Here is a 20825-nt window from a genome sequence, read left to right as displayed (position 1 = left end):
CCATAAACCCCAATGACCTGCGATATCGAGGGACTTTTGAATAAAATAGAACCGGTGATCAATCCGGCCCAGAGAAAGCCATAGGCGACCCATGACCCCAAATCCTGATTGTCCGTCACTTTAGACGTGCACAGTCTAAAGCTATTGCTACTCAGTTTCACTTTACATGATTTACAAATTAAACTCTGTTATGACTCAACAATCACATAAGTCATACAATCAACAATTATTCTCCACTGTTTTTATCTTGGAATTAAGTAAGTGATCACAGAGATGTCAATCAAGACTTATTCCAATTAATCCAACCTTTCCTTTAATACTGATCAACCCTTCTATATGGGTATAAGGTTTCAACTTACTAAACAAGGTCCTCGGCCCTCATAAAGTAGTGAAAAGCTAAAAGGGAACAACGATCAATCGATCTGAATCAATATATATAAAATAATCTAAAGTTCCCAACTGACATGCTTGCAACAATTATCCATGCTAACATGTTATAATTCTTAAAACAAAGTTATATGCTCAACGCATTAATTCAACGACATTGAACATGAAATTCCAACACAAACAAGTTCATAAATATATATTCAACATAATCTCAATACAGCACACATCCACAAACACATAGGTATGTACGTACCTTGTGTAAACAAACTGATAGGCTACTTTAACGAATTCAAAAGTCGCCTAAAAAGAATTCTCCGCCTAAAAACAACCAATAAAATTCCCCAATCAATTTTCTAACAATTTACAGCAACACTAACGTACTCTAAACACATCCCAAACGTATTTAGAAAATTCCCCAATATCAAAAATTAACTAATTAACCTCCTAGCATAGTAATAATTATATAAAGGATCCCAAATCTTAAACTCCAATAAACTTCCCTTTTTAAATTTCCAGCAATCTAAAATAATTAAAAACTTGCTCAAAATATATTCAACATCTTTAAAATCATAAAAATAATAAATTTAATAATATATAATCGTTCTATTATAATTTAAAGCCATTAAAACCTCAAAAGTCACACTTTACTACTTAAAGGCACTAATTTAACCAATAAAATATAATCTGAAAATTAGTAACTTTATTATATAATTCGTATAATCTGAAATATATAATTTAAATCGTAAAGACTATAACTTTAATTCAAGAAAACATAATTCGAATTAATAAAACATGATTAAACCCTAACTTATATTTTAATCAACCAAAACTGAAAATAATTAGTTTATAATATCAACATATAATTTGAATTCTAAATATAAATTATCAAAACTACTAATTTAAATCATGAAAACTTTAATTAATTTATTAAAACATAAATAGTAATTTAAATAAATTGAATGGGAAGAAATAACCAAAATTAAGGAGGAGAGAAGTAGCTAGGTTGGGCGGCGGCGCACGGCGTGGCAGCGGCAGAAGGTTGGGCTGACGAAGGTGGTGCTGTGCGGCTGGCGAGGAGACTCGCGGAGGCTGTGCGACAAAGAAATAGGAGTGAGGGAAGCAAGCAAGAAATAAAAGATAGGAGGGCACGAAAGAGAGAAACAAAAATGGGGAGGGGAGAGAGTGTTACCGGCGGAGGAGACCGGTGTCGGGTGGTGGCTTGGTTGCCGATAGGAAATAGTGGTGGCAGCTGTGAGAACCGAAACAAGTGAGGAGGAGAAGGACAAGAAATTCGAAAGAAAAAGAAGAAAGAAGAAAGAAGAAACAGAGGGGAGAAGGGAGTTACCGTCGGCGGCGGTGAGAGCAAGGCAGCGCGGCAGGAACGACGCAGCAACCGCGAGCAGGTGGTGGTGGTGCGCTGCTGGTGGTGGCTGAGCAAAGAGAGGAGCAATATTTAGGTTTCCTGGTTCACGTGAGGGAGAAGGAGTAAGGAGCGTTTATGCGTTTTGCTTTTCACGTGAATGAAACAAGGGTAGGGAAATTATGAGCTTATTTCTTTTGGGTTTACCAAGTTGGGCTAGAATTAGGAATGAACTTTAGTGTTTGAATCCAAAAGGATTGTTTTCTAAATTCACGTGTTTTCGTAATTCAAATTCATTTCAACATAAAATTCTAAAATTATTTTTGATTTCATAAATCGTTAAAATATTTAGAATGTAATCAAATAAAATAAATATACGTTAATTGTATATTTGTTATTTAAATTTGTAAATTCTATTAAAATATAAATAACTATACTTTAAAATATATTAATACAATTTATAAATTTACGGGGGATTACAGTAGTGTCCAAGATGTAAGTAACAAAGTTGGGGTAAAGATAGAAGATGTCCCAACTGTGAATGAATTCATGGATGTATTTCCAAGTGAGATTTCAGGTATGCCACCTGCTAGAGCCCTTGAGTTCACTAGAGTTAAATCTTGGAACGACACCTATATCCAAGACACCTTATAGAATGACACCTCCAGAAATGAGTGAATTGAAGACCCAGTTGAAAGTGCTGTTCGATAAGGGATGTATTAGGCCTAGTGAATCACCACGGGGAGCTCATGTGTTGTTTGTCAAGAAGAAAGATGGGAGTATGAGGTTATGTATTGATTATAGGGAGGTGAACAATGTAACCATCAAAAACAAATATCCTTTACCTAGGATAAATGACCTATTTGATCAATTGAATGGGGCGAGTGTGTTCTCAAAGATCAATTTACGTTAGAGGTTGCTGAGTTTGTGTCTAAATGCCTAACCTGTCAGAAAGTCAAAATAGACCACAAAAGACCCATGGGGAAATTTCAACCTTTAGAAGTTCCTGGATGGAAGTGGGATTCCATTTCTATGGATTTTGTTACTGCCTTGCCTAGATTAAAGAACGGAAATGATACTATTTGGGTGATTGTGGACCGTCTAACAAAGTCGGCCGTGTTTATTCCGATTAAAGAGACATGGAAGAAGAAACAGCTTGCAAAGACTTACATTAAGCATGTAGTGAGGTTGCATGGGGTCCCAACCGATATTAATTCTGACTGTGATTCAAGATTCCTCTCGAAATTTTGGCAAAAGGTCTAGTTGAACCTTGGGACAACATTGAAAATGAGCACTTCTTTCCACCCTGCAACCGATGGTCAGACTGAGAGAACTAACAAGACTATGGAAGGTATGTTGAGGGCTTGTGCTATTGACTATAAGGGTAGTTGGGAAGACCATCTAGACTTGATTGAATTTTCATACAACAATAGTTATCATGCGAGCATTAAGATGACACCTTTTGAGGCATTATATGGAAGGAAGTGTAGAAGTCCCACTTGCTGGAATGATTTCAGTGAAAACATAGTTTTGGGAACATAATTCATCGAGGAGACTGTTAAGTATGTAAAAATGATTCAGGCTAGAATTCAAGCTGCCCAGGATAGGCAAAAGAGTTATGCTGATTTGAAAAGAAGAGATGATGAGTTTACAGTAGGTGATAAAGTGTTCTTGAAAGTATCACCAACCAAAGGCGTGATGATATTTGGGAAAAAGGGCAAGCTAAGTGCCAAATATGTAGGCCCATATGAGATTCTACAACGAGTAGGGAAAGTAGCATACAAGTTAGCCTTGCCAATAGAGTTCGAAAAGATGCACGATGTGTTTCACATTTCCCAACTAAAGCTCTATATCCCTGATGAGCGTCATATCTTAGAGCCTGAGAGAATCCAGATTGATAGTAGCCTCACATACGAGGAAAGGCATGTGAAAATCCTCGATAAGAAGGTGCGTAGTACATGCAATAAGGATGTCAACATCGTGAATGTGCTTTGGTCGAACCACGAGTACGAAGAAGCACGTGGGAAGCCGAATCCGAAATGAAGATCAAGTATCCATTGTTATTTTCTGAGGTGAGTTACGAGGGCGTAACTCATTTTCCTTAAGGGGGGTTGAATGCGATAGAAATTCACGCTTTTTACCTATTTCATGGCAATTTAATGCATTTTATGCTCATTTTTAGCAACTTATACATGTTGATGCAAGTAAATAGATTCCCCGCATAAGAAAAATGTGTTCGTGAATAATACAAGCAACTTTAAGTTGGCAAAAGAGTGCACATGAGTGGCACACGTACTTCTCCAGGAAGAATAAGTTGAAAACTTTGGAAAATATGTGAATTCTCATGCCAAGTTTGGGGCGAAACTTCTTTTATGAGAGGTAGATTGTAATCCCCCGTAAATTTATAAACGTTATTTATATATTTTTACGTATAGTTAATATATTTAAATGAGAATTTACGAATTTTAGAAATAAATATATAATTAACGTATATTTATTTTATTACATTTTGAATATTTTTAACGATTTTTGCAATCTAAAATAATTTTAGAATTTTAAGTTGAAAAGAACTTGGATTACGAAAACACGATTGAATTTGGAAAACAATCCTAATCGGTGTTGGATTCAAATACTAAACTAAATCTTACTCCTTGCCCAATTTGGCGAAGCCCAACATAATAAATCCAAAACTCTCTCCTCCCTTCTCTTTCAATTTCAAGTAAAAACAAGCAAAACCACAAAACCCTTCCCTCCTATTCCCCTCACGTGAAAAAGCAAACCCTCAACCCTCCTTCCTTCAACTTCACATGAACTCTCAGCACTCCGCCTAAGCCGCCGGCCGCCACCACTGCAAGTCGGACCATCGCCGTCCTCACCGCCGGTGATCCCTTCTCTCTTTCGTGCTTCCTCTTCTCCCTTTGTGTCGTGTTTCTCCCCTTAACCATTGATGTGTTCGAACAACAACCTCCGCGAGCTTCCCTCGCCGCCAGCACAGCCGCCACAGACCTTGACCGCCGGCCCTTTGCACGGTAGTCCTCTCTCTTTCTCTTTCATTTTCTTGCTCTTTTTCGTTCTCCTTTCTCGGTTGTTATTTCTTGCTCTCCTCCTGAATCGTTTTCCTGCTGTAGCACAGCCACCGCACGACCCAGCCACATCGCAACAACTAGCGGAACCACCAAACGTTGCCGCGCCTCCCTTGCTGCCGGCCAACATCTCCTTAAATCTTTATTTGGTGAATTTCTTAAACCCTAAGTTAATTAAATGTTTTAATTATATTTTATAAATTTAATTTATTTTTTAATTTAATTTAATTTATGATTTATTTACGAATTTCAGATTTTAATGTTTGCATAATTGGATTATTAATTTTCAGATTTCATAAATTGATTGAAACGAGAAATTGAATTAATTAAAGAGGGAATTATAAGTTTTTATTGGTTTTAAATCATGGTAGAATGATTAATAATGATTAAAACTATTATTTTTATACTCTAAGCATGATAATTTGGTGTTGGGGAAGTGTTAAACGAGTTTATATTGCTGGAAATTTAAAGTATGATGTTTTGATGAGTTTTCAACGAATTTCAATCGGTAATTTAGTAATTATTATACTAGGAGATTAAATATCCAAGTTTTGATATTGGGGAAGGTTCTAAATATTTTTAGGATGTATTTAGAATACTTTATTATTGATGTGAATGATTAGAAGTTGATTGGGAATCTCTATTTGTGGTTTTAGCCGGAAAAATTCTCTGTAGGCGACTTTTGAAAGTGCTAAAGTGGTCTATCAATTTGTTTACACAAGGTAAGTACATACATGTGTGCTTGTGGATGTGTGCTATTATGGAAACCATGTTGAACATGTCTATGAACTTGGTTATGTTGAAAATTACATGTTTAATGTTGTTGGACGTACATATTGAACATTGATTTTATTATGAGAATTATAACATGTTAGCATGAATGATTGATGCAAGCATGTCAGTTGGGAACATTATATTATTTTATATATATTGGTATAGATCGATTGATTGTTGTTCCCTTTTAGCATTTCACTACTTTATGAGGGCCGAGGACCTTGTTTAGTAAGTTGAAATTTTATACCTATATAAAGGGGTTAACCATTGTTAAAGGAAAGGTTGAATTAATTGGAATGAGTTTTTAATTGATAACTTTGTGATCGCTTACTTAATTCCAGGATAAAAACAATTGTGAATGCTTGTTGATTACGTGATTTATGTGATGGATGAGTCATAACAAAGTATTAATTGGTAAATCGTGTAAAGTGAAACTTAATAGCAATAGCTTTAGACTATGTACGTCTGAAGTGACGGACAAACAGGAGTTGGGGTTCATGGTGGTAGCCCATGGCCTTTTCTAGGACCGGATTGATCATCGTGTTCTATTTTATTCAAAAGTTCCTCGATATCGCAGGTCACTAAGGTTACGGAGTCGCGCCCGTACCTCGTCTTCCTTAGTGAAGACTTCTGGTTGGACAACTCGGTCCATTGACTATTTTAATTAAAATAATATTAATTATATAAAGGTCTAGTCTAGTCAAGTGTAGTTTTCAAGTTAATATGTTTGAGTCGTCCTTACTTATGCTTTATTAGTATCATGCTAGGAATGTTTATTCATTGATTTAGTATGTAGTACTCAACTTTGCTGATTACGTGCTTTGTTTGTGTGTGTTAATCATGGCTATGCCTTATTGATCCCGTGATGACCCATTTTGGTAAGCAGTCTCTAAGGATCAATAAGCGTTGCCCATCTAGAGGTTTGAAGATGATGCATCATTGGGATCAGGATTAGAGAGCTTGTATTTGGTTTTGATTTGCTAAGTTGACTTGGGTTTGTTAAATTGGACTTTAAACTTGTCGTACTATCTACAATACTTTATTTTCGTTGATTGGTTATGGAATTAACTCCGTAGTTGATTATTTATAAACCTAAAGTTAGTTTTATGTTTTCCGCTGCAAAATTCTGAATAAGCCGTTACGTTTTCACACGGGCGATAATACTTTGATAATTCTCTATAGTTATATTTATAAAAAGGTTATTCTAGAAAAGGGAGAATTGTCGGGGTGTTATAGGTAGTCTGCAGATGAAATAACGAATATGCCCTTACTATCCAATCAAATTTGGGCGTTTATATTTGATTTCATCCTACGGTCTAGAGAGTGTTTTTACCGTAAGAAGCGTTCTTACCGAGTAAAGTGTTCTTACGAGAGTCTCTCTCTCTCTCTCTCTCTCTCTCTCTCTCTCTCCCCCTCCCTCTATATATATATATATATATATATATATATATATATATATATATATATATATATATATATATATATATATATGTGTGTGTGTGTATGTATATTACATGTAGTATGGGTAACTGCTACCAAAATTATGTAGATTAGTTTGGTCCATTTGTATACTTGCAGATGACCATATTCTCCGGTTTGCACATCAAATATATGAAACTAGTCTTATATGCACGCGATGTGTGTGGGAGTATATATATTAAAAAAATTATTCACAAAGATATTCTAAAGAAAAATTAAACATCAGCAATTTCAACATGAACCAAGCTGTAAATAATGAAAAATTGTAATACTCATGTCCTTACATGACTAAAAATTTAAACGGTAGTACCAATGTAAAAAAAAAGTAACATATAAAATACTGTGTTTCACTTTTTAAAAAATGAAAATTTGCTCGCAATATATTGCATAACCACGTGCACTTCTTCACCCCTTCGATTTGCATCACATAACTAACACTATAAGAATGTTCTGGATTAATAAAAATATTCAATTAGTCTAAGTATTACCCACGAAAAGCTTTGTTCCATGAGTCGATTACGTCTGTTAGGCTACATAAACGTAATCAATTTCACTTTTAATTTTTAAACTCGATCGATATGAGTTAATTAATATCAGAATAAGTATTCAGTCACTTTTTTAATAATTAGGTTTGTAATACAATTAAATTGTAAAATGGTAAGGGGGACACCAAAAGTGGAGTTACTATATTGACCTCAGTTCTTCACTTATATAATAGAGATACAGTATAAAAAGGAATATTATAAACTAATTTTAAATTATCAGCGTGTCTCCTGTGTGATTAGTCACACCATCAACTTGACGGTGGAACTTCGTTCAGTGAGGCCAAAAAGCTGAGAGACTTTCTCCCCCAGTTTTCTCTCGGTGCATGTTAGCCTAACGTGCACCGCAGCCATGGCAGGAAAATCTGGCTCGAAATCTCACAGCAACAAGCATGGAAATGGCAAAGGAAAACCTCGAGGTCCATCATCGGATTCCTAGGCATTGAAAACGCGCAGTATTGAGAAGGTATTGGGGGTTGAAGCTCTTGATTTTGGGGTTGAAAATGAAATTTTTACGCCAAAATCTGGGTTGAAGCATCTTCAAGCTCGTTCAGAATTGCGTCACTCATTCAATGAGTTCTTGGAAGTGATTCATGGCTCAGCAAACCAGTTGAAGCAAGGTAATACTCGATCGAATATGGAGGTTGGTGCGATTTCAATCCCTATTCTACAACAATTTGATGAGGTTGCGAATAATCATAATGTTGATTCGAATACTGTCAATGATAATATGAATACTGAATATATTGATTTTGATAATACTGCTGGAAATGATGTTCATGATAATCACCCTGTTGAATTTGAGGTTGATGACATTCAAGAGGAGATCGATTTCTGGAATTCAGCAGTAGTTTGTTACATTGTGGGAGCTAATCCTCCTATCAATGTTATGGAGGGTTTCATTAGGAGAATCGGGAAACAGTTGAATGTTGATAAGGTAGTGATGGTGAGAAAAGGGGTGTTTCTAGTGAGATTCCTTACTATGGATTCAAGGGATAAGGTGTTGACAGGTCATTACTTCTTTGATAACAAGCCCTTGATTCTGTAACCCTGGAACCCTGATATGGACATGGACAAGCCAGAACTTCAGTCTGTCCCAATATGGGTACAATTGAAGCTACACTTTAATTATTGGGGGGGAGAGGGCTCTGTTTAAGATTGTAGCACAAATAGGGAAGCCAATCAAAAGAGATCAAGCTACAACATGTAGAGATAAGCTGCAGTTTGCTAGGGTAATGATTGATGTTCCACTGACTCAAGAGTTGCCTGACCATGTTTCATTTAGAGATGAGAATGGAATAATGGTAAGAGCTCCTGTTTTCTATGAATGGAAGCCAACACAGTGTACTAAGTGCAAGATGATGGGGCATTTGCAAGGTGATTGTAGGCAAGGTAGGAAAAGAATTTGGGTTAGGAAGCAACCTGCAATACCTACTCAAATAGCTCAAGTGACTAGTCCTATTGTGGGTCAGGAAGGTTTCCAAAGATCATTAAGGCCCATAAGGGTGAGAGTTGAGTCAGAACAACCAGTTAGAACTTCTAATGCCTTTCAGGTATTGGATGTGATTGAGAATGATATCCTGATGGGAGAGCAAGTGCAAGGGGTTGTACAAGGGGGTGATCCAACTGGAAGAGGGGACTCTTCTGAATCTTATGGATAGAGTGTTAGCTTGGAATGTTAGGGGTCTGAACTCCACACAGAAACAAGATGAGGTCAAGCATTTCATTCAGAAGTATGCTGTGGGTTTAGTTGGGCTCCTAGAACATAAGGTAAAGCTCTCAAATATTGGGAGGCTTTATCAAAGAGTTTTTGCAAATTGGTGTTTTTCTAGCAACTCTAGCTTTCATGATGGAGGAAGAATTGTTATTGCATGGAAGTCTGGATGTTTTAATGTGAACATAGTGGCTGCTTCTAGTCAATTTGTGCATTGCCATGTTACTCCAGTCAGTGGCATGCATAGCTTTTATTACACTTTTGTTTATGCTTTTAATAATCCTAATTTGAGACAGGAGTTGTGGAGGGATTTAGGATTACTTAACACTCAGGATCCATGGATTCTGTGTGGTGATTTTAATAGTGTGATGGCAGTTGATGAAAGAATTGGGGCCCCTGTCAGACAAAGTGATATTGTTGATATAAGTAATTGCTTTCACAACTGTGGAATGGAGGATATCAAAAGTGTGGGGAATTTCTTCACATGGAATAACAAGCAGCAAGGCACTAATAGGGTTTTCTCAAAAATAGACAGATTCATGGCCAATCAAGCATGGCAAGGAATCTTTCCAGCTGCTGAAGTTTGCTTCATGCCTGAAGGTCATTTTGATCACTCACCTGGTCTTTTGACAGTGTACCCTAGGAGTGATGGAGGAAGGAAGCCATTCAAGTACTTTACAATGTGGAAGAGTTCTCCTGTGTTTTCTGAAACTGTCAAGAAGGCTTGGAGTAGTCACATAGATGGAAGTAAAATGTTCAGATTGGTTTGCAAACTTAAGAAAGTTAAGCAAGCCTTGAGAGAATTGAACAAAGTTGGCTTTACTGATGTTCAAGCTGCAGATCTAAAGGCCTATCAGGAAATGGTGAATGCTCAAAGTGCATTACATAGCAATCCTACTGATGCAAGTGTAGCTGATGCTGAGCTGAAAGCTATACAAGATTATAAAGAAAAACATAAGGCATACTTGGCATTCTTAAGTCAAAAAGCTAAAGTTAATTGGCTTAAAGATGGAGATGAAAATACTGCTCTATTTCATCAAAGCATCAAAGCTAGAAGAGTTCAAAATCAAGTTTACAGTATCTGTGATATGACTGGAAATTGGAAAGACACAGCTGATGAGGTTTCTGAAGCCTTCTTAGCTTATTATAGAATGTTATTAGGCACCACTCATGACCACAGAACTCCTGTTATTAAACAAATAGTTCAGCAGGGTCCTGTGTGTCAGGATCATCACAAAAGTATTCTCAATGCCCCTTCCACTGCTGATGAGGTTAAATCGGCTTTATTCTCTATTCCAGGAGTCAAAGCTCTAGGTCCATATGGTTTTGGGTCTTATTTCTACAAAGATGCTTGGCATATTGTTGGAGACGAGGTTATTGCAGCTATTCTGGATATGTTACAGAATGGGAAGCTCTTGAAGGAGGTGAATCATACTGTCATCACTCTCATCCCCAAGACTAAATGTCCAAAAGATATGAGTGAATTCAGACCAATTTCATGTTGTAACACCATTTATAAGTGCATAACAAAGGTCCTTTGTGGGAGATTAAGACAAGTATTACCTGATCTGATCTTGGAAAACCAAGGCGGTTTTGTTCATGGTAGGTTTATTGTCCACAACATTATGGTTGTTCAAGACTTAGTCAAGCATTATGGCAGGAAGGCAGTCAAACCTAGTTGTCTCATGAAGATTGATCTTCAGAAGGCTTATGACACAGTTGATTGGCAGTTCTTGTATGAAATGCTCACTTATCTGGAGTTTCCATGCTCTTTTGTGAAAATGGTAATGCAGTGTGTTACTACTCCCATGTTCTCTTTGATGTTGAATGGAAGTATGCATGGATTTTTTAAATCCAAAAGAGGGTTGAGGCAGGGGGATCCCATATCTCCATTGTTGTTTGTCATATGTATGGAATATCTGTCTAGGATATTGAGCAGAATGTGTGAATCTTCTCATTTCCAGTTTCATCCAAGATGTAAAGATACCAAGCTCACTCACCTTTGTTTTGCTGATGACTTGATCCTGTGCAGTAAGGGTGATTATCAATCTATTCTCCTCTTGTTACAAGCTTTCAAACTTTTTTCAAATTCAGCTGGTTTAAAGGCTAATCAGCAGAAGTCTTCTGTGTACTGTCATGGCATGCCAGAGAATGAAGTTCAAAGAGTAGTTGATGTTTCTGGTTTCTCAAGAAGTTCTTTGCCTTTCAAGTATCTGGGTGTTCCCATTTGTTCTAAAAATATTATTGTGGCTCAATGTGGACATCTAGTGGATAAAATGATCACTAGGATTAAGATCTGGAGCTCAAGGAACTTATCTTACACTGCTAGAATGCAACTAATCAATTCTGTTTTGCTTAGTCTGCATATGTATTGGGCTCAGATTTATGTTCTTCCCAAATCTGTGCTGCAGGACATTGTGAGGATATGTAGAGCCTTCCTGTGGAGTGGACAAGCATTTAGCCAGAAACCAAGTACTATAGCTTGGGATAAGGTTTGTTGTGACAAGCAGCATGGTGGTTTGGGTTTTAGGGATGTTGTTCTGTGGAATCTGGCTTTCATTGGTAAATATGTTTGGGCTCTTGTTAAGAAGCAGGATAATATCTGGATCAAGTGGATTACTTCAGTTTACCTCAAAGATGGGGAATGGTGGGATTACCAACCTAGCTCTTCTGCTAGTTGGTATTGGAGACAAATTTGTGTTACTAAGGAGAAGCTTAAGCAATTTTTTACTCTGTCTGACCTGGAGGGCATGGCTCATTATTCAGTAAAGCAAGTTTATGAGAAAATGTTGGATTTAAAACCTAGGGTGCATTGGGATAGATTAGCTTGGAATAGATTGCTCACCCCTAAGCACAGATTCATCTGTTGGTTAGCTGCTCAATGTAGGCTACAGACTACAACTAAATTAGCTAGAATTGGGATTAGTCAATCTGCTCTATGCTTGATTTGTGGGTTGCAGGATGAAGATCACAACCATCTTTTCTTTCAGTGTCAGTTCAGCTATCAGATTATGCAGGCAATGCAACAGTGGTTGGGTGTTCCTATGGCTGGTACCTTGCATCAGTTGGTAAGGAAGATTGGTCATAGCAGAGTTACTAAGTTCCGAAAACAAGTTATTTTTGCTGCTGTTGGTACTGCTGTGTACCTGATTCGGAAGAGCAGGAATGCAAGCTTCTGGGATAATCACATCCCCACTGTTAGTCACATTGTGGGTAGCTTGAAGCAATTGGTTAAGGGCAGAATTCAAGTAGTTTTGGCAAAAGCTGTGAGCAAGAGAGATTATGATTGGTTTATAACCTTGTAATAGGCTTTGTGCCTTGTTCGTTTTGTTTGTGTGCCTTGTATAGCTGTGAGTTGCTAAGTCCTTGTTGATAGAGTCCAACCTAGTTGGTTTGTATCACTTGGTTTAGCCTAAGTTGTAATGTTTTGCTCAATTAATATATTCTCTCTTGCTTAGCAAACAAAAAAACTTGACGGTGTGACGCGCATGCGACTACTATGGATAATATTATTGACTAATGTTACTTGACTTTCTATGTTGGTGTTACTTATACATTATATTTGCTGTTATTTTTCTTGTTTTATCGCAATTTCTTGAATTTCATGTTAGAGGTTCCTTGTATAAAAGTACCTAACCTAAAAACTATAATAATATCTTCCACAAAACAATAAAAGTACCTTACTTGAAACTATAAAGCTGTAGAACTACCTTGACTAAAACTATAAGAGTACCTCCCCTAAAACTATTAAAGTACATCCCTTAAAACTATAAAAGTACCTTCCCTTAATCTATAAACTAGCATTTGAAATAAAACTATTAAAGTATCTGGCTTAAAAAAAATATAAAAGTAACTCACCTAAAAATATAAAAGTACCTCCGCTTAAACTATAAAATTAAGTATTTTTCCTGAAACTATAAACTATAGAAATATATTGACTAAAACTATAAAAGTACTTGGTCAAAAACTATTAAAGTAACTGGCCTATACCTATAAAAATAATTGCCCTAAAACAAAATTGTGATTAACCTCCGTTAATGGGCTCTAAACGCGTTGGGCTAAATTACAAGTGTGAACATGTCACATCATCAAATTGATGGTGTGGCGGGTCACATATAAGACTTTAGACTTTAAGATATTTAATTATAAACAATAATTAAAACATACATTAAAGCATGCAAAGTCTAAACATTTATCATGAGTAATAACTTGAAAATTAAAGCAATTATGCAATTTAAACAAGTCATTGTCATTTTATTCGAATTTATTGTTCCGGCAGGTGTGAATAAAATGATTCCAAGACCCTAAAACCATTGAAGAAGTAAGCACATTATGTATTTTGACTCAATTCTAAAACATTTTAGGTAAGCAAAAGCCTTTTGCTAATAGTCTAGAAACTACTCTTGGTTGATAGGTACGTCTAAGAACTTATTAGGTAAACCTATCGATTTTGCCACGACATAAAAGGATTCCTCACTTATATCGTTGAGTTTCACCAAAACTAACATGTACTCACAATTATTTGTGTACCTTACCCCTTTAGTATCGATAAGTAACACCTCGCTATGGCGGAAACCTATTACTATGATCGATGTAAAGGATATCCAAGTAAGTGTTATTTTGGCATGACACCTTTTAACTCAATTTTTAAGTTTGGAACTTAAGGCTCTTACTATGTTGGTTAGATTTTAAGTGAACTAAAATCCTTAATCATGCAACATAATCAAGCCACAATCTCATGCATATTTAAGACATATTTAAAAGCAATAAATAACTTAAAGCATGCATAAGATAATTGTGATCTAGTATGGCCCGACTTCATCTTGAAGCTTCAACTTCAAAGTCCGTCTTGAAAATGGTTGGAAACTTCGTCTTGAATTTCACCGTGGGAGGCGCCATTTTCTTCAAATAGGATCAGCTATAATTAAACTAATTACAACTATTTGATGGTACGCAAACCATATTTGAATTGAAAAAGCAAATTTGGTGCATTAGACCAATTACATTCAAATTAATGGTACGCAGACCATATTTTCTATCCTATTTGGGCCATACTAGTCACTTCATAACCTGCAAAACAGTACATATACAATATATACCATTCACCCATTCATTATCATGAATGGCCCACATAGCTGGTTAGTAAAAACACATTGTATGCATCACATAAATATTTGCAGCAATTAATCAAGGGCACCAATAATCTACCAATTATTTAGTCCTTATTAATTCTAATCAAGTTGTTTAACCTTAAAGGATTTGTAGACCTAATTAAGAGTTTATGACTAAAATTGCTCCCACTTAAACCAATAAATTCATATGCTTTACTAATTTTAAACATAAAAATGTATTTCTAGTCTAACCGGAAACATACAAATTTAATTAAAATTTAAAGCTCATATAAATTTATAATTGAATCCATTTTATTTAATTTATTTTCAGGTTATTTTAATGAATTCAAATTAATTCAAGGTTTAATTTTAGTGAAATAATTAGTATAAATTAAAATTTATAATAATTATAATATTCAAAATTAAATCCGAGAAAACAATTTAAATTATTAATTTTAAAATTAATTAAAATTATTTCCGGACTGAAAATTTCAAATTAAAATTAAGACCGAACGCATCAATAGTTTGCAAGACGAGGCACTTGGGCTTGCGCCCAAGCCCCATCGAGCTACGAGGTACATGCCCCGCGCCATTGATCGTAGCACACGTCCCGCACAGCCATTCGCACGCACGTCCCATGCCACGCACACACGCAGCCTTGCGGGCTACGCTGCACGCAACTTCGTGTTGCGTCGTGGCTGCTGCCCCTAGGCGAGCTTGGTGCGTCGTGGCGCAGCGTGCTGCTGCCCACACGCATCGTGCTCTTGCTGTGTGCCCATGCCCTTGCCCGTCGCCCTGCACGCACGCCTAGGCGCAGGGCCTTGCGTGCCGCATAGCTCGTTGCTCGCTGCATTCCTACCGCACGGGCGACGAGCTCCCTTGCTCGTCGTCGTGTGGCCGCACTATACAACACTCCTTAAGGGTAACACGTAGCTTCCATTGCTTTGTGCGTGCAACATTTATGGGCGTTTTCATAAAAATTTAAAATTTTTAATTTAAAATTACTGACAAATTAATAAATCATATTAATTTCATAATTTTTAGGGCTAAAAATCGAAAATTTATTAATCAATTAATTTCCGATTAACATGGATTCAAATCTAGGTCATAAAAATTTAAAATTTAACATAAATTAACAATTTTTATGGTGGTTTTTAATCATGGGTACCTAATTAAATTATTAATTAATTATGAAAATCAAATCAATTCTAAATTATTCGAATTTCAGCAAATTAATCATAATTACAAATTAGGCTGTATAATTAACAAGCCTAGGCATTCAAACTTGTTAAACATATACTGTAGGTCAATAAAAAATTCAAGATTTATCAACAAGAATCGCAAATATCCAATTTAACATCTTAAATTTACAAACTTTTGCGTTCGAAACACTAAAACTTTCGAAAAGTCATAGTTAGGCTTCGAATTTGGGAATTCTGGGTTCGGCCGAAAAATACTATTTTTTCAAAATTTTAGAATGCCCTTTACATGCGAAATTGACACAAAAGTCACTCGATTTGGTTGAGTAACGAATATTCTGCCGAAAAACTGCGTACATATAATTACATAAACGCAATTTGCAATTAATTACGAAAACTAATCACCCCTTTAATTCCTTGCAAATTTGTAAAATTTAACCATGTTCATGCAATTTAGATTATGAAAATAAAAAGAGGCTCGTGATACCACTGTTAGGTTATGATACACATGACAAAACATAAATCATGCGGAAAACCTTAATGCCAGGAAACATATTATTTACACATAATCATTTAGCATAATTCAGATGCATACACTTTGTAGCGTGCCCTCCCTAGCTGCGCCCGAACCGAACAAGAACAAGTTTTTAGGACTCCAAGTGTCGTCCCTCCATAGATAGTCCACAGCACGTCCGGATCCGCCTTAAGCTTGACCAACTAGAATCGCCCTTAAGGTACTATAAATTTCGGATAATAGGGTAAGAGTATATGGCTGATTTTTGCGAAAATCTTACCTTTGAATACTTGAATCTTACGTGTATAAATTTGTGACCCTAGGCACATATTTATAGAGTTATAGAAAAGGACTTAGAATCCTATTAGAATACCAATTTAGTTTAATTAGAATCCTATTAGGACTCTTATTAAATAAAATCTATCTACTAGGATTAGGATTTAATCATAGAACAAATTCTAATATCTTTAGGATTTGTATTGCACACAACCGTACACGAGCACGAGCACGAGCACCACCCGCGCAAACCTTGCGGCCCACGCGAGCTGCACTCGCTCGCAGCCCAAATGTCGCAGCCCAGATTTGCTCCGCGCGCGCCAAGGCCTTGCTGGGCCTGGCCTTGCGCTGGGCCTGGCAGGGCTTGGCTGTGTGCGATTGATGCGTGTGGCTTGCTGGGCGATGGCCCGGCTTCGTGCAGGGCCTTCGTCTAGCAGGCCTCGTCCGATGCTAATTCGTACGATACGCTTCCGATTAAATTCTCGATTCCGGAATTCATTTCCGATACGAACAATATTTATTATTTCCGATTCCGGAATTATTTTCCGTTTCGAACAAATATTTAATATTTCCGTTTCCGGAATTATTTTCCGATTTCGATAATATTTCCGATTCTGACAATATTTCCGTTTCCGGTAATATTTCCGATTCCGGTAATATTTCCATTTCCGATAATATTTTCCGATACGTACCATGTTTCCGTTTCCGGCAACATCTACGACTTGGATAATATTTATATTTCCGATACGATCCATATTTCCGTTTCCGGCAATATCATCGTTTCCGGAGTATTCATTTCTTGCTTTTGACGATCTTAGCTCCCTCTGAAACCAAGATCCGTCGATTCCGAATATCCATATATGGAGTATTTAATGCCATTAAATACTTGATCCGTTTACGTACTATTTGTGTGACCCTACGGGTTCAGTCAAGAGTAAGCTGTGGATTAATATCAGTAATTCCACTTGAAATGAAGCGGCCTCTAGCTAGGCATTCAGCTCACTTGATCTCACCGAATTATTAACTTGTTAATTAATACTGAAACGCATTTATTAGACTTATCATTAAATGCATACTTGGACCAAGGGCATTATTTCCTTCAGTCTCCCACTTGTCCTTAGGGACAAGTGTGCATTTCCTAATTCCTTTGCCGCTCGATGCTTGCTCTTGAACATAAGGTAAGAGTTGTCATCCTTATTATGTCCAGAGGTGTTTCTCGGTTTCAGAGTTCAACTGATCAAATAAACGGATAATCATAGCCTATGATTCATCTGAGCACGGCCATGCATTTTACAGTTTCTAGCTCTCCGAGTGGCCTTGTACAACTTTCAGCATCTCATCCCGATTTATGGGAGGACAATCCCAATCTTGCGATCTTGAGATTAGACTTCGCTTGATAGGTGATTACCTGAGCGTTGCCTTTATAGCCTCCTTTTACGGTGCGACGGTTGAAAACGTCAAAGTAAGCAGTTCTCAAACAAGTAATCTCAAATCACTCAGGTATTGAGGATTAGTGTCTAATAGTTTTAATGAAATTTACTTATGACAGATTTTCATCTCTTACAGTAAAGTTTCATAGGTCTGTCCGATACTAGTCTTCCCAAAGTAAGTATCTATGCAAATGATTACGACATTGCCATGTCCACATAGTTCAAGAAACAGAACTACTAGTCATCTTGCATTCTAGTCGTCTAACGTTTTCTATGCGTCCATCTTTATAGAAAACTCCTACTAGGGACCATTTTCAACTTTTGACATTCAAGTTCACTTGATAGACATTTCTTAGTCACAGGACTGGTCCTGACAGTCTATCTTGAATATATCGTCAAATTGAAGGGACTCATCATTTAATACTAAACCAAGATTAAATGGAATATGAAAATAAATTTCATATATGATAAATGTTCATCCCTAATGTTTTACAACCATGGGCCTCGAACCCATCTTTAAAATAACTAGTGGAATTCAAAACTATGCTTTGATTTCCAGTGCAACAATGTGAGTGTTGTTTCTCACTTGTTGCATAGGTTTAGTTATCATGCTTTGCCAATATTAATATCCTTATCATCGAATGTTCTTCGAGACAGGACGATAAGATCTTTTGGGTTTATTTATTAAGTGATCTAGTCTTTCTTACTTCAAGAGTGGTTCTACGCATTTTGCAATGAAGGACCATCAAGTTAGCAGACATGTGATCTACCCAAGTTCAATGAAGAACTCTTTAACATAAACAACTCTGTTTTATTGCTTCTTAGGCAATAAGTACTTTTACTTCAACTGTATAGATTGCTAGTGATGCTTTGGTTGGATTTACTTATCCAAGCAGTTCACATATATGTGGAAGACTTTCCAGCTATATCTTGGAAAATAGAAATTAATATTTAATTTCCCACGCAACAACTCATGGTCTCCAATCCATGTTGCCATTTCAAAACACGATGCTCTCTAGCTCGTCCTTGTCAATGGTTAACTCCAAGGGATCTTGCTTGATCCTTTGCCTAGTGTTTATACGTGTAGCATCAATATTTAGCATATCTTTATTTCCTTGAATCAAGAACTATTCCTATGTACCTTTTCAAGTACCATAATTTTTTCTTGATCTCAATCTAGTTGATCTTTTCTTAGATCAATAGAGATTGGTATATGTTCTTCATGCCTAAAGCCATACGATACATTTTTGGCGATCCTCATATTATATCATACATGATAAATTCTTTTGCAGAATAATTCCCAATTGAATTCTATTCATGTAATTTTAGCTCATCTAGTTTCAGTAGATACTAAATCCAGCTAAATTCTTTGACATATAATATAGGTTAAGAATCTCATTTGATTCTTTGATGTTTAACTTAGTAAATGCTTATACATAGTTCAAACATTCATTACTTAGATTTATTCATATGGGTCGAATATCTCCAATGGAGTCTTTCGTGTTTTGATTTAGTAAATGCCATTACATAATTTAAAACAATATTATAAGATCTTTGTAAATAGATCTTAATACCCAGTATTTACTAAGATTCGCCATGGTCCATCATTGATGAATAATTTCAAATCTAAGTCATTATCATTTGAATGTCATTTCAAAATAGAGAGATATGTGTATGATACACATAGGACCAGTTAGGTTTTTACCTACTCCCACTAAATTTCTTATATATCTATAAGAATCATGTACATTTTATGAAACTAAAATGCTTATTAGCTTCACTAAAATACAGTTCTAATTCCCAATTGCTTGCTTAAATCTATACTTTGATTTCATAAGCTAGCTTTCATTTTCAAGCATTTATTTGGATCCACAAATCCTATGACATGCCATGTACATGGTTTCTTCCAACATTTGATTGAGGAATATGTTTTGTCATCCAATTGCCATATGTACCAATATGCAATCATTGCTTGAATTATAGACTTAAGCATTACGATTTTGCATGAGGTTTCAACACAATCCACACCGTGAATTTGCTTGTAACCTTTAGCAACTAATCTAGCTTTGTGTGTGAACACAATTTCATGTTTGATGGTTTTTATCCTTAAAACAAACTTGCAACCAATAGGTGTGAAACTATTCTTGCAAATCAACAAAATTTCAATTTTGTCATCAAAACATTGAGTATGTTTTATGGCCTCTAACCATTTAAAACATTTGAGTCTATATATGGCCTCTAACCATTTTAGGGAATCTGGGTTTCGTCATAGCTTTCTTACAGGTCACAAACTCATTAATCTAAATGATAATAGTTTGATTGCAAGTTGTAGGTTTCTTCACTATCTAATAGAAGAATCTCATAGCTTCAGTGACTTGAACTCTATGCCTACTTGGGTATAGAACATCAAACAAATAGAATATCAATAGCCACTTGAAAGTCCTTTGAATATTCTGTTCTCCTTGAAGCACTTGTAAAGTCTTGTAAGAGATGTCTATTGTTTAAAGCCACTTCTAAAGTCCTTAAAGAATACGTGTTCGGATTTTCTAAAGAACTTCGAAAAGCCTCCGGAATGTCCGTTTATGTTTGTTGTTCGCCTCGAAGACTTTCGAGGTCTATTTTCTCCCACTTGTCATTTTGGAAACGAATCTCCAAAAGGACATTATTTCGAGCAAACAAACATTATATTCTCAAAAATTCGTGGTAGAAACAATACCCTTGTGTCTCATTTGAATAAATCACAATGAAACATATATCTATACTTGGGTCTTAGTTTGTCGAATAACAAACACTAAGCTCCCACTGAGTTTAGCAACTCTTTAGATATATAATTTATTGAAAAGATATTCTGAAATTACTTTTCAATAGCTTTGACGAATTTGGTTTAGTTTGGTGGTAGTTGAGCATTTTGTTTAGAAATTATAGGAAAATTCTTTATGATTCATCATTGATCGAA

This window comes from Spinacia oleracea, chromosome 2 (genome assembly GCF_020520425.1).
Source record: "Spinacia oleracea cultivar Varoflay chromosome 2, BTI_SOV_V1, whole genome shotgun sequence".
Lineage (NCBI taxonomy): Eukaryota > Viridiplantae > Streptophyta > Magnoliopsida > Caryophyllales > Amaranthaceae > Spinacia > Spinacia oleracea.
Note: the sequence above shows the minus strand (reverse complement) of the source record.